The 13,195-nt window shown below is 39.1% G+C and overlaps 1 protein-coding gene across 4 annotated transcripts in view; it reads left to right on the forward strand.

The window, feature by feature from the left end:
• The window catches only part of LOC139709751 (uncharacterized), a 202,853-nt gene that overhangs the window by 136,308 nt on the left and 53,350 nt on the right, over nt 1-13,195 (forward strand). The gene's annotated exons all lie outside the window — the stretch shown is intronic.

The following is a 13,195-nucleotide window of genomic DNA, read 5'->3' on the forward strand; positions in this document are numbered from 1 at the left end:
TCAAGGAGTTCTAATGATTTGTAATTAATGGCTACTTTGATTTGTTGTTTCTTTTAGGGAGAAGGTATATATACTATATTTGTGAAATACAAAGACACGCACTCACACATAAACACACACACATTTATGTTTAGACGCCATACTCAAAATTAACTTTGAAGTTTGTTTTAACCAGGCGCAATGTTGCTCCACTTATTTTTCATTGCCACTTCCTTCGGCGGAACATGGGACTAGGTTTAGAGATTACACATTAAAAAGAAAAGACTGCCTTTTTCTTTTCATACTTCATTGTAAAAAAAAAAAAAAAAAAATGGGTCACGGCAGCTGTTTGGTTGGGTTGGATGTCTGTCTCATGTGAGGTGCATAACACGACCCTCATTTGTAAGTTGGCTTTGTCATTAGTTCTAACGACCAATTTACATGCGCTGAAATTTCATCAAGAGTTTTTTACATGTTGGGGTGGGGGGGGGGAGTGGGTAGTAGAGTAGTGGGGGTGGGGTGGAAGGGGGTGGGGCAGAGGTGGAAGGGGCTCAATCACTGCTCATGATTTCTGTCTGTCTCCGGCAGAGAGTCTTAATTGCATTTGACCTCCTTATTTGCCCATAGATGTGGTGGAAGAGAAGATTTCTCTGGCATTGGCTGTCCTCCTTCTTCCGTGTCAGTGACTAAGAGCCGTTACTGATGATAGTCATCAATGCTGTTAACCTGTCCATATCACACCCCTCAACTTTGTCTAATTGCTAAAACTGGTCTCCGTGGAAGAGCTGGGGGTTACCCTCGGTTACCTGCCAGTTCTGCCCTTCACAGTTGTGTGCAACTTCGCAGGCCAAAGCCAGCAGATTTAGCGCCCAGACGAAAAGTGGCTCTTATAATTTCATTCATTTGCTATGGATTGCTTTCAAAATCTTTAAAGATTCATGGGTTATCGTGAAGCTCTACTACGTATTGCTTGAGTCAACCTGTAAAAATAAAACAGTACCAAATAAATGTCTACTATATGGAATATGGAAAGCAGCCATGTGAACCAGTCAGAACAAACTTAGACAGCGTTGCTCAATTCGGTTTAATGCAAAGTTTATCAGGCCATCGGATGTTCAGACCAAGTCAATGGGCAAACATCAAATGATGGTATTAAACTTAATTTGATGATTTATTTTATTGGTTCAGTAACCCAGGGGCTACGTAAGTAAAAAAAAAAAACACACAGTTTTGCCATAAGTACATTTATCATAGGCTAATCATCAATGATGAGAGCTTCCCTTTTAAACTACGACTTGTGGATAGAGCATAAACCAAAAGAAATCTTGTAGTTCCGAGAAATTTCTGGTGACTCTCCAAGGAGCTACACTACAAGCTCATCACTGAATTGTAAAACTTTGACGTAATCTCTCCACTTACAACTGTACCTAATGCAAAGAAAACTGTGAATTCGTGTAGATCTTTAGGTATTGTAAATGGGAAAATTTGGATCCATGGCTAAAATTCACTTTTTGAGTGTTGAGTGTGGAAATATTGTTTACATCAAGATATTGACAGTGTAAACTTTTAGGAAATGTTCTGACTTTGGACGAGAACTAAAGCTTTTGTGCACTTGTACGAACAGCTGTTCAGGGCATTATCATATGGAGTGTGGAAAAGAGTGCATTACATGGAAGTGAAAGGTTTCTCAATATGAAAGCCATTATGAAGGTTGTTTGTTCTCTCCTGGCAGCCTTCACTTGTCAGCTAATTTGCCATATAGCTTTTGATTTGGTCAAGTAGAAGTAAATGCACGCCCTGTCTGAAGTGGCTGCACATAGGGTGAAGATTGACACGCTAAATTACCAGCATCTTTCATTTCGTATTAGCCCTGCCGTCGAAAATTGATTTCAAATAGCAACAGAGTTGAGTTTGTACTGTATGGCAGCCATCTTGTCTGAGTTTCCAGAAGCATAGTAGATTGCTTAGGAATTATTTTATCATTAGTGGTATCATAACAAATTAGCCAGCCAACCCAACAAGTTGACCACTTGTATGCCCCAAACAGAAAACTAGCCTCTTTCCCAGCCTGAGGAAGAGGTGTTGTTATTCTCCAACCTCAGCAACTCAAAATGCTGTAGAAGTGGATTTTTTTTTTCTTTTTCTTTTTCTTTTGCATTTTATGCCACCAGAAACTAGCATGAAAATTAAAGCTCACAATTATTTTTGCTTGTTATATTTACCACAATGTAATGTCTTGATTCCTTGAAATTAAAAACATGCAAAATTCATCTTTTGAATACTTGGCAGAGTTCAAAAAATTACTAGGTGAAAATATCCACTTTTACAGTAGTGCATTTTTTTTCTTTTGATGGAGACTGGTATTATCTTCTTTGCCTCAACTTTAAGTGGATATTTGAGTTTGAGAGGTTGATGTGAGTGAATGGGACTGGTTGTAGTCTCAGCCTGCTGTGAATATGCAAATTGGACTTGAGTAAATGGGATGAGGGGTAGGAAGAAGAGCAACCAGCAGCCTATTAACGAGACTAGTGTCCTGCTCTTCCATTTCCTGTGCTGTGTTGGAACAGTGTAAAAAAATACTGCAGGGGTCACTGAACTCCGTACGTGGATGTTTCAGATAGAAGTCCCGCCCCCTTTCTTCTTCTCCCTCCTCCCCTTCTCCTCGTTTCTATGCCTTCTCCACATCTTCCCCCTCCCCTTTGTACTTTTTGAGGACCAGCCCCCTTCCCAAAGTGAGAATCGGGGAAAAGCATCTTTAGTGGAAGTGGGTTAGCAATGGAAACCCTGTCAGTCAATGTTCATCCCAAATATTGCTCGCAACTTATCAAGTGTTCTGATAGGGGTCTTAATGTGATTTCCAGTCAGATGGAATATGAACTATTCCTGTTGTCATATATGACTTACTCCGGCTACATCACATTGGCACCTTGTATAAGTCTGTACTCTCCTATCCCTTACTTGGTGTTTGTTCACAAGTGCTTGCACATCAACAAGACCTCTTTTCTTTCCCTTCGAAAATCTCTGAAATCCTACCAGATTTTTGCCTTGTCACCTCCCCCTTATCTGCTGGTACAAGAAACGGTTTGTAGGAGCATGGAATGTTGTGCAGGTATGATGAAAGTCCTTTAGGGTGATGGGAGTTTATTCTTTTTTTATTGGTTTTCTGAGCGTCTGTGAGTACAACGTACACAGTTGGTGTCAAGAAGTGTTCTCTACCTGAACAAAATTTGATGGATGGTTGTCTGTGTATTTGTCATCCATCATATGCAGCCATATCATTGGCCTTATCAGCTGCATCGATGCATTTATCATCATCATAATCATCACCATCACCATCATCATCGAGCTTGATGACTGTTTGGCCTAATTTTTGCCACACCTCTGTGCTGTTGGATATTGGGGATATGTATTGGCTTTATTCTTGGTCATGTTCCTACCCTTGATTTTCCATTATCCTTTGTATGAGTCGTCTGGCAGAACCTACCGCACAAAGAACTTTAGTCTTGCGAAGTACAGAGCCCCTTTTTTTTTTTCGCTAGATTAAAGTCCACTTATTGGTGGATACCCTCCTAGGTCTAGTTTCTCTGCGCATGACGGTGGGCTGGCTACACCCATGCTCCGCCCTCTTTTGTCCAGACGCAGCTGCATTCGTTCCTTCTCCAGGGGGAGAGGTGAACGCTCGGCGGGCAGTCACGGCTACACGTGCTCGTGTAGGCCACATAGGCTGTGATGCACGGCTGTGACGCGAACATGGAATGTCACGTCATGTGACATTCTGCACTCCGATAAGTCGGATGTTGGCGCGAGGACAGAATGAGGGGAGGATGCGGTGCTGTTGATCTTGAGTGGACGCGAGGAACGGTGGTTCTCTCAGAGCGCTGGGTATTTCTGTTGCGACTTTGAGGTAAGGAAACTTCCATCTGTGTGGATTCACAAGCCAATGTCTGTATTCCCATCTGCAGTTTAGCCTGGATTTAAATCAGCATTTCTTGAAGTGAAGTGAATGATAGAAACGATTATGGACCTCTCATATAGGCACACACAAAAAAGATAACCATCGTCCCAGTAAAGTCACGTTCCACTTTTTTTTTCTGAATTCCTGTCATGAACAAGCAGCTAGAGTCATTGGTGGTACATTTTTCAAACGATGTCATGTCAGAACTGTGACTCATCAATCATTCTGCGAGAATTTTTCCGAAAAACATTCTGCTATTTACTAGGCATGGATCAGTGCAATGTTGTTGCATGAATACCAGTATTTCATGAATACCAGTTTGTGCATTCGTGTAGGAGTATGCTATTCTCTTGTCAACACCAAGATCCGTTGTCCTGTAAGAATTTAGAGTTATTATCTTGGTGTCGCAATATTACACATCGGCCTGAGTGAGCTTAGAAGCTTATTTCTGTATTGTTTTTTTATTGCCATTATTGTTAACATTGTAATGATATGTTACAACCTTACTATTATTGTTGTTATCATGATTGAAAATGATAGTGGTAGTAATGGAAGTATTAGTCATAGGAGAATTCTTGGAAGTTCCTTTGTTACATATACTCGGCTGGCCATTAATATTACTACTGCAGCTACTTCTATTTTTCTTCATGACTATTGGTAGTGTGTGTCAGCATTATTCCAGAATGCATATCCAGTTGGTTGGAAGACTTGATATGAATTAATCAATTACCACTGCGCTGGTTTTGCTAGCAGTACAATTTATTTCAGTAGAAACATTATAAGCTTTCCCTGTTTCTCTCTTCCCTTGTGCGAAGTTATCCTCGACGCAGGCTGCAAGTAAAGATGTTCCCATTAAAAAAATAGTAAAAATGAATAAATGAATAATTAAAAAAGGAGGAGAAGAAGAAGAGGAAAGTAAGAATACAGTATAATTTGGCATGCACCAAGTGTCCCGAGGATTATTCCGTACATCTGCTGTGCTCAGTGTATCTAATCCAGTGGACATGGCCCAATGAAGAGAAGAGATGCAGGGTTATGCCTCTGATCTCAAAGTATGATTTCATTAAAAGTCAAAAGTGAATCCTTCCCCTGCCATATCTCCCCCGCTTATCCCACGTACACATCATCGTGCTCTCACTGTGCACGGCCGCACGGCCGAGGGGATTTGTGTCTTAAAAAGGAAAGAAACACAAATGGATTTGAGAAAAAAATGATGATGCTGGAAAGAGGGGGAGGGGAGGTTCATCAGAGTGAAGAGAAAGTATGAAAAGATTTTGGTGAGCATTCTATTCCAGGGGATTGAAAGAACAAACGGGTCTCGTTCGAGGACCTCTATTTATACATCATTCAGTGCTGGGCACGAAAATCATATCACACGATGGCAGGTTTAATGTAAGAACACCAGGGGGTAATTTCCAGCGATCAAGAGAACTAATGTCGTTTCACAAAGACTGACATGCAACCAGCGACCTAGGTATGCAGCTCACATGATATTGGCATGGCAAGGCGGGGGATGCTCATGTTTAAATGTTTCCTTCGCTTGTCAGCCGAAATAGGCTGATAAACTTTACCCAGCGGGGCTTCTCTTGGGGGTACTGCTGTTCAGTTCTGGGTTAGGATATTTAAAGATCCTTGTTTATCATCATCATGTGTAAAGAGTGCCTTTCAAAGTATTAGATATGGAGATTTATGAAAGCTTTGCCATGTCAAACTCTGTAAATAGCTGTCACCTTGGAAAAAAAAAAGAAGATGAATAAAACCCCAACAAAAAATACCTTAGAATGAAAACAGATAGAATCCAATCTGCTCTAATATGATTTTTTTTTTCCCCAGAGGCAGTAACAATTGAGGTGACATATACACTTGCATCTATAGGCCTATTTTCCCATGGTTTTGCTCAAGGAGTATCAAAAATGTCATCTAAATGCAGTTTGCAAAAGATGCACTTTTCGGTGTATTCTAGAGTTTCACAGCTGGCTCATTGCATGCTGAATGTTTCACTTACATAAAGAGACGATTTGATTTTTTTTTGTCAATATCACTATCAATTTGTTACTTGCATTTCCTCGATACAAGTTTCCCTTCCCTGTGCATATTTCACTGTATGATGCTGGTTTACACGAGTCTTTAACCCTCTCCCCTCCCCTCACCTGCCCCCCCCCCCCCCCCCAATCCTGACATGTCTGTGTTGCAAAACATGTTTAGTACTATGAGGCGGACAAGAGCTCATTGTTATTGGCATGACTCATACATCTAATGTGCCATGTAGAAGCTATATTGTATGAGTCTCCCTGGCAGCATGTCATTGTCATTATGTGTTAAACGCTTCTCCCGATCGTCGAAGGATGCGAAAGAACTCAGAAGAAAGGTCACGCGCTAGTTCAAGTTCTCTGTGCAACTAGCTAATTGCCACAGCAGTTCCATTTACATCGCTCAAGTGCCGTCATGTTGTCCGTAATGCGACGTGAAGATGAGGTTTCCGGGAATCGAGGGGAACGGAATGTGCGGGCCGAGGCAGAGTGTTGAATGCCTCTGTGGTGATGGTGACAAGCTCCAAACTCTGAACGGGCTGATCGAGAATACTACCCGCTGTGTGATCTCTGGACATGAAAAACTGTTTCTCCGACTCGTCATTTTCTAATTACGGTCTGTATAATATGCTCAACAATAGTTTCCGGCAGTGTTTGGATACCAGAAAGAGCTGTCGTTCAGTGGTTATCATATAGCTCCTCCACATAGCACAGTGATCTCTGCCTTATGTTTCTTCTACCCTCCATCCCCCCCCCCCCCCCCCAGCCTTCAAAGTAAATAGAAAAAAAACCTGTATTTCCTGATCTATGTTGTCTCTCCAGTTATATGATGCCAGAAATGTGTCATAGAACCCTTCGGCCGTCCCGTGGGAGTAACTTCTTATCCCAATATTTTGCCAAGCGTGTTTCACGAGGACCCAGCAAGATCATCGCGCTGCATTGTCCGTTTAACCTTGGGATTTATGTAGCTGGCATGAATGGATGGGTTTCAAAAGTCATTGTAATGCTCAAGTGCTGATACAGACCCGAAAGAAAAACATGTTCCTTTGTGTCATGTATCTATGTGACTACGGTTGTGATTGCATTCATCTCCTTCTCTCTCTCTCTCTCTCTCTCTCTCTCTCTCTCTTTCTACCCCCCCCCCCCCTCTCTTCTTAAGGAAACTGGTGTTTTATTCATTTGTGCTTTGTCATTTTTCAAATCTGGGAATAACAGTTTCACAGTCACAAGGAATATTTTTAGTGTTTAATGTTTAGATTACTTGGCTGTTTTTCTTTTCCCTATGAAAGGGTGAGTATGGGTATTTAGAGGTGATGTGTTTTCCTTTGCAATACAACATTATTGTCATGACATGTCCATGACTTTGGAGAATTTGTGGAGGTCATTTTTATACCATGACGTCATATGGTTGGAGAAGTGGATGACGTGAAATATGATACCGTGATTTCATCTTGGAAAGATTGTGTTGCTTTCTTTTGCTGACTGTGTTACTGTACATACCCAGTTAATAATTATAGTGTGTGGTGGGATGGGATTTTGCCCTGTTGTATATCATTTGTTTCATTGGATCACATGAGTGAGGAACTACAACAACAACAACAACAACAAAGTTAAGGAAAGGTAAGAGCTTTCCTTGTGCAAGATTTATTAATCACACATGTATATTTTCCTTGAGTCAAGAAATGTGCTTGGTGAAGGTTCATTATTCACCACTCAGTTGATGATGATATTGTATCAGCTTTGTGTCAGTAGTACCATGCAAATCTGAAACCATATTGAATCGGCCACGTGATCACATTGAGTGAGATTCTGTCGTGAGAATAACCGTTTGGCTGACTTGACAGAACTGAGAATGTTGTTGTTGTTGTTATTGTTGTTGTTGTTGTTTGTTTTTTCAGCAAAATCATTTTCTCTTACTTGGCTCCCAGATAATCTATATAGACAAGAGTAATACGTTCCGACTAAGAGCAAACATTTTTATGCAAAGATACAAATAATATTAAGGACTGCATGGATAAAGATATTGATATTCGCAGGACAAAATCAACAAGTATTTTGATAAACCAGGGTCACATTGTAGTGGAATTGTGAAAACGGGTTGTGTACTTTTTGTTGGCTGACTTTTTTTTTTTAACGGGAAATAGGCATCACACTGGCAATGATCTGACAACATAGGTCTGTGTGTATAGATCTTATTTACAATAAGCTGAAGCTACCAAAATATCTGTGATTACTTTTTTGTTTGTTTGAAGGTTGTTCAGCATAGATATGAACATAAAATGGCTTGTGTTTGGGAACAGTATCTTGAGTCATGTTTACTGTGTACTCAAATGCATCATCAGATAGATTTCTCACACGAAAACAGGTCACTGAAATTGTAAATGCTGAAGTCATTATGGGAAGTACAGTCACAAACAAGTAAGCAAACAAAAGGTATTTCAATTATGAGAACATATTCCTGTTCACTTGTCAAGGTAATGAGATCGGGTGTTAACGAAGGTAACCACCCTTATATTCTATTCTTCTCAGGGGCACAAATCGTCAAACTGTCATCAAGGTGAATTGTCCCAAGCCCACCATGCATATTCCTGACTTCTGGTTTTCACCTCGCCATAGTTGCACGCAAAGAAGGGATTTTTTACTCTTATACTACTTAAGACAGCTATCTGCATGGATTATTCACACCAACCTGTGGAAGAAAATGGTCTTGAATAGACAATGCAAAAGTGTGCAGTGGGGAAATGCTCCAGAATTGTTATTGATGCTTGTCATTCTCTAAATGAAGTCTGGATGGTAGTTTGCATTGCCCATGGTAATGACTGATTGAATGATGGATTCATTCATCATTCATTCATTGATATGAATTAACTTCCTCTTTGTGTTCACAAAACAGAGAAACAAACATAACTGAATAACAGTGATTATTATGATATAGTGAAATTTCATTTTTTTTCATAAGTTAGAAGATAGCCATAACATACTGTAATTGTAAAACATGATATATTCGCGGCATGAAATTTTCGCGAATTGGAGCCGACGGCCTTTTTTGCGGCATGAAATTTTCGCGAACTGCCACTGGCATTCAGTGCATATAGTGTACAAAAGAACTTTCGCGTGCATTTTAATTTCGCGAATCTTCACGCTCGCGAAATTCGCGAAATTAAAATGCACGCGAACATTTCTCGTTTTACAGTATTTGTGGCATGAAAATTCACGAATTGGAGCCGACAGCCTTTCTCGCAGCATGAAATTTTCGTGACTTGCCACTGGCATCCAATGCATATTGTGTAGGCAAGATCTTTCACATGCATTTTAATTTCGAGAATATTGCCGCTCGCGAAATTCATGAAATTAAAATACACATGAACTTTCTTCGTTTTACAGTGTACTTCAGCAACAAATGGTAATACAAAATAGTAGTTGGGACAAAAGTGTGGGGGCCTACATCAAAAGCACAGCTTTGTATTACTTGGCCCTTGAAAACTTGATGGTTAACAAAGCATATACCAAAATGATTTAAAATTTAAAAACTGAAGCTGAAGGTCTGCTTATAAGAAAGAGAAAGGAGAGAAAGTAAGAAATAAAGTGAGTATAGAAGACAAGTGGACATGAGAGGGGAAGGAGGATATAGAGTTCTTTTGGGGAAATAAGAGTTATTTCTTGCAGGATTAGAAAGAGAAAACCACCTGTTTGATGTGTACTTCATGATGCAGGAAAAGAGAGGGGATGTGGTGAAAGTGGAGAATGGGATCCGAAGAGAGGGTGGATGGGATTGGGATGGGGTGGGGTGGGGGGGGGGGGGGGGGGGGGGTAAGGGCTGGGGGGAGAAAGGAAACCAGGAGGACACTTACTCAATGCATACATAATGTGAATGTTAGGCAGGAAACTTGTTATGTTGGACGCCTGAGGTCTTGTTTTTTGTTTTGTTTGTTTTTGGCTGTTTTTTTGTCTCTTTGTTTTTGTGTTTTTTTGAGGAAGGAAAAGAGTGGATGTGGAATTTGGGGAGCACTGTACTTCCTGTTTGGGACATACTGAGTGCACATGTTGAAATCATCATGACGGGCAAAATGAGGGTGATAAAATCTCTTTGCAAGAATAGCAACATTTCTGATTATATGGCCTGTTAGTCCCATGCACATAATTATTATATCTCCTTTAGCAGTGACTTCGACTAATATACATTAATAACTATTAAAAAAAGATATATATTTTCATGAGTCACATGCAACAAAGAAATAATGTGAGCCTGTGTCCTTGCACTTGGACATGATCAGGAACTAACTACCAGCAAGTGTTTTACACTTGCCAAAAAAAATCAGCAACTCAATATGTACATGCTCCTAGGTGTTGAGTATGTGCAAGTTGATTACCAATGTAATGGGTGTGTTACTAGACCCATTCACCCATGAGAGAATTGATTTTCAATTTCTGATGTCCACACATGGCCAAAAGAAAAAGAGACAGGTCAATTTTGGTCATTCCTGCTGTTCAATGAAGGAAGCATGGCAGCAAATGATGTCCTGGTCAGCCCGGAAAGAAAAGAAAGGGTTAGCAAGCATTCCACCTCACAGCTATACCAGTAAGAATGGTATATACTGCGAGTTCAAAGAAGAGAAAATGAGCATAAGATAGCCATTCCAGAGCCTGTTTCCATAAGTCATGGTAGGAAAGAAAAAAACAAGTTTGTTTGCAAATTTTAGCATTAAAGTAGTTTATGGATACATGTTAAATGGAGTAAATGTTGGTTTGTTTGTTTTTTTGTTTTTTTTTGTAGAAATATTTTTTTCCAAGTGAGTTACATACCCAGATTATTATTGTAGGGTTTATTCCAACTCTAGACATTAACATGCAATATGTGGTTATTATATGAAAGAAACACAAAACATAAGTAACTCAGAAGGAAATGAAATAACAGTTAACTAAAATACACACATTATCTAAGGTTTCACCATTGGTAAATAAGTGGAAGAACAAGTTAGTTCTTGTTTGGAAGGCTTTTTCTTTTTGTTTCGTTCTTTCTCAATGCCTGTTAACTGTCATGGCAGGTTTTCTGGTGATTAATGTGATGATTGAATTAATTCAAAACTGTGAACAGTGAGCATTATGATTACTGTGGACCAAAAAAAAAAAAAGAATTTTGCAAGTGCTACCATATATCTCCATCAAGGCACACATGTAAAGGTTAATGGTGTATGCATCATGTCACTGACCTAGGGAAAGGAGAACATAAGTCCAAATTTTAGGTGTTTCTTGAGATATTGTCAGTATTTAGTTACATCATGATGCTTGTGTTTATCCTTGTTGATGATGCAGATTCATATGTACATTTACCAGCGTAAGTTACAACTGCAAAACTACATGATGAACAATTCAAAGACCACATATTTTTTCTTTGTTTTGAACCAAAAGTGGTAACACATGAGATTGGAAGGAAGAAGAAACAAAGAAATGGGTTTATATACTTTTTTATGTTGCTGTCTTTGCTGCAGCACATCTTTGCTCAAAAGCAGCAAAGTTTTTCCCAGATGTGTGTTTTCACTGGATGATGTAATATCATAGTGGTGCTTTGGTCTTGTATTTATTGATGGAACGTCCATCCCTCTGAATTCAGCGTGATGAGGGCAGTCATGAAAAAAATTCACCAGCTAATGTCTTGGCTTGATAGATTGACTGTTTCTGGAGTGGGATTGCTGAAATAAACAATCACTATGTCAGCGTTGCAGTTGTAGTGTTAGTGAAATTAACTTTGAAATGAAACACATGACCTCAGTGATGTACGTCATACAGGAGAATTGCTGTTTAATCTCCCTATGATTTTTTTAATGCCTTCCATTTTTTTTTTAATTTGTTTAATGCCATGAAGCCATTTGTAACCGATATATGCCCCCCCCCCAAAGGTGGTGCCCTTGAGCCCCTAATTGAGAGATGTCCAGAAGTGGTCAGTGAGAGAGATTCTGGTCATGATATTTTAGCCACCGGTTGTGTCACCTTGACAGTGACAGTGACTACTCCAGGTTATTAATATTCACATGTTGTCCTTCAGAGTCCACTATAATCTCATAATTGACAGGTATTTATAGCATACCAGGCATTCGTGTTGTGCATGCAGAGACATAGACCTGAAGAAACAGTTCTCACAGTGTGTAACTGTCCCTTTAAGAGGAAGTTAATTCCAGACCAGTGAGAAGTTATTCTGAGAAGAAAGAAAGAGTAAAACGTAACAAGCACAACAGAGAAAATTTGATCGAAATCAAATTAAAAGTAAGGAAGTTACGAAATTTCAAAGATTTGGTAATTTTTGTACAGCAGTTCTTGAAAAGTTGATATATTATGTAAATGAATGAGCTGATGATGTCATCTGCTCACAATTTCCAATTGATTATGTACTGAAGAAATGGCAACAAAAAAAAAAAATCAACTTTTCCTGTCTAAAAGTATGAAATATTATGTTGTTCCTGATTGAACAACTTCAAAGTCATATATATCAGGATTTTGGACTGGGACATAATTTCATTCAATGATAAACATGGAAATTTCTTGAATTTGTGCATATATGTACTGTATGGCAGATTGTGAGGGGATAACATCATCCTTACCCCCATTTGCATAATCATTGTTCTGTGAGCTGTTTTGTGAAGACTTGTGAAACTTAACAATTTCATAACTTCCTTAATTTTCAACTGATTTTTATCAAACTTACACTGTTATGCTTGTAAGACTTTGCTCTTTAGTTTCAGACAAATTTTTAATTGTCCCAGATTCCCCCTTTAATTAAACAGATATTTACTCCTTAGACATATGGATTCAATGAATTCGGAAATAGTGCTGGTGAAACCTGTCATTTAGAAGACCTGTTCAAATGTTGTGAATCCTGAAGTTTTGGCTAGATACACACCAGCTGCACTGGATAAGTAGGATTCAGCATTTTTGTCAGTGTCTCATTAATTGAAAAATATAAAGAAAATGTAAGGGAACTTGATAGTATAAAGTAAAATGAAAGCATAGTCAAAGGCACTGAAATGTAAAGTATATTAAGTGTAAGAAAATAAAAAGTAAAAAGGAAATGTGTCATTCTGCAGAATTTCTTTCTTTTCATCCAAGCACTCATTGCATTGATTTGTTACTGAAATGATATTATGTTATGAATGATATTGCCACTGTCTTCTGAATCTCTCATTATGGTAGAAAAAATGAAACAAAAATTCATCACTTTTGAACAGCATATCCAACT

The sequence above is a fragment of the Diadema antillarum genome, unplaced genomic scaffold, assembly GCF_040938485.1.
Source record: "Diadema antillarum isolate AM-2024a unplaced genomic scaffold, OU_Dant_1.0 seq00001469_RagTag, whole genome shotgun sequence".
Classification (NCBI taxonomy): domain Eukaryota; kingdom Metazoa; phylum Echinodermata; class Echinoidea; order Diadematoida; family Diadematidae; genus Diadema; species Diadema antillarum.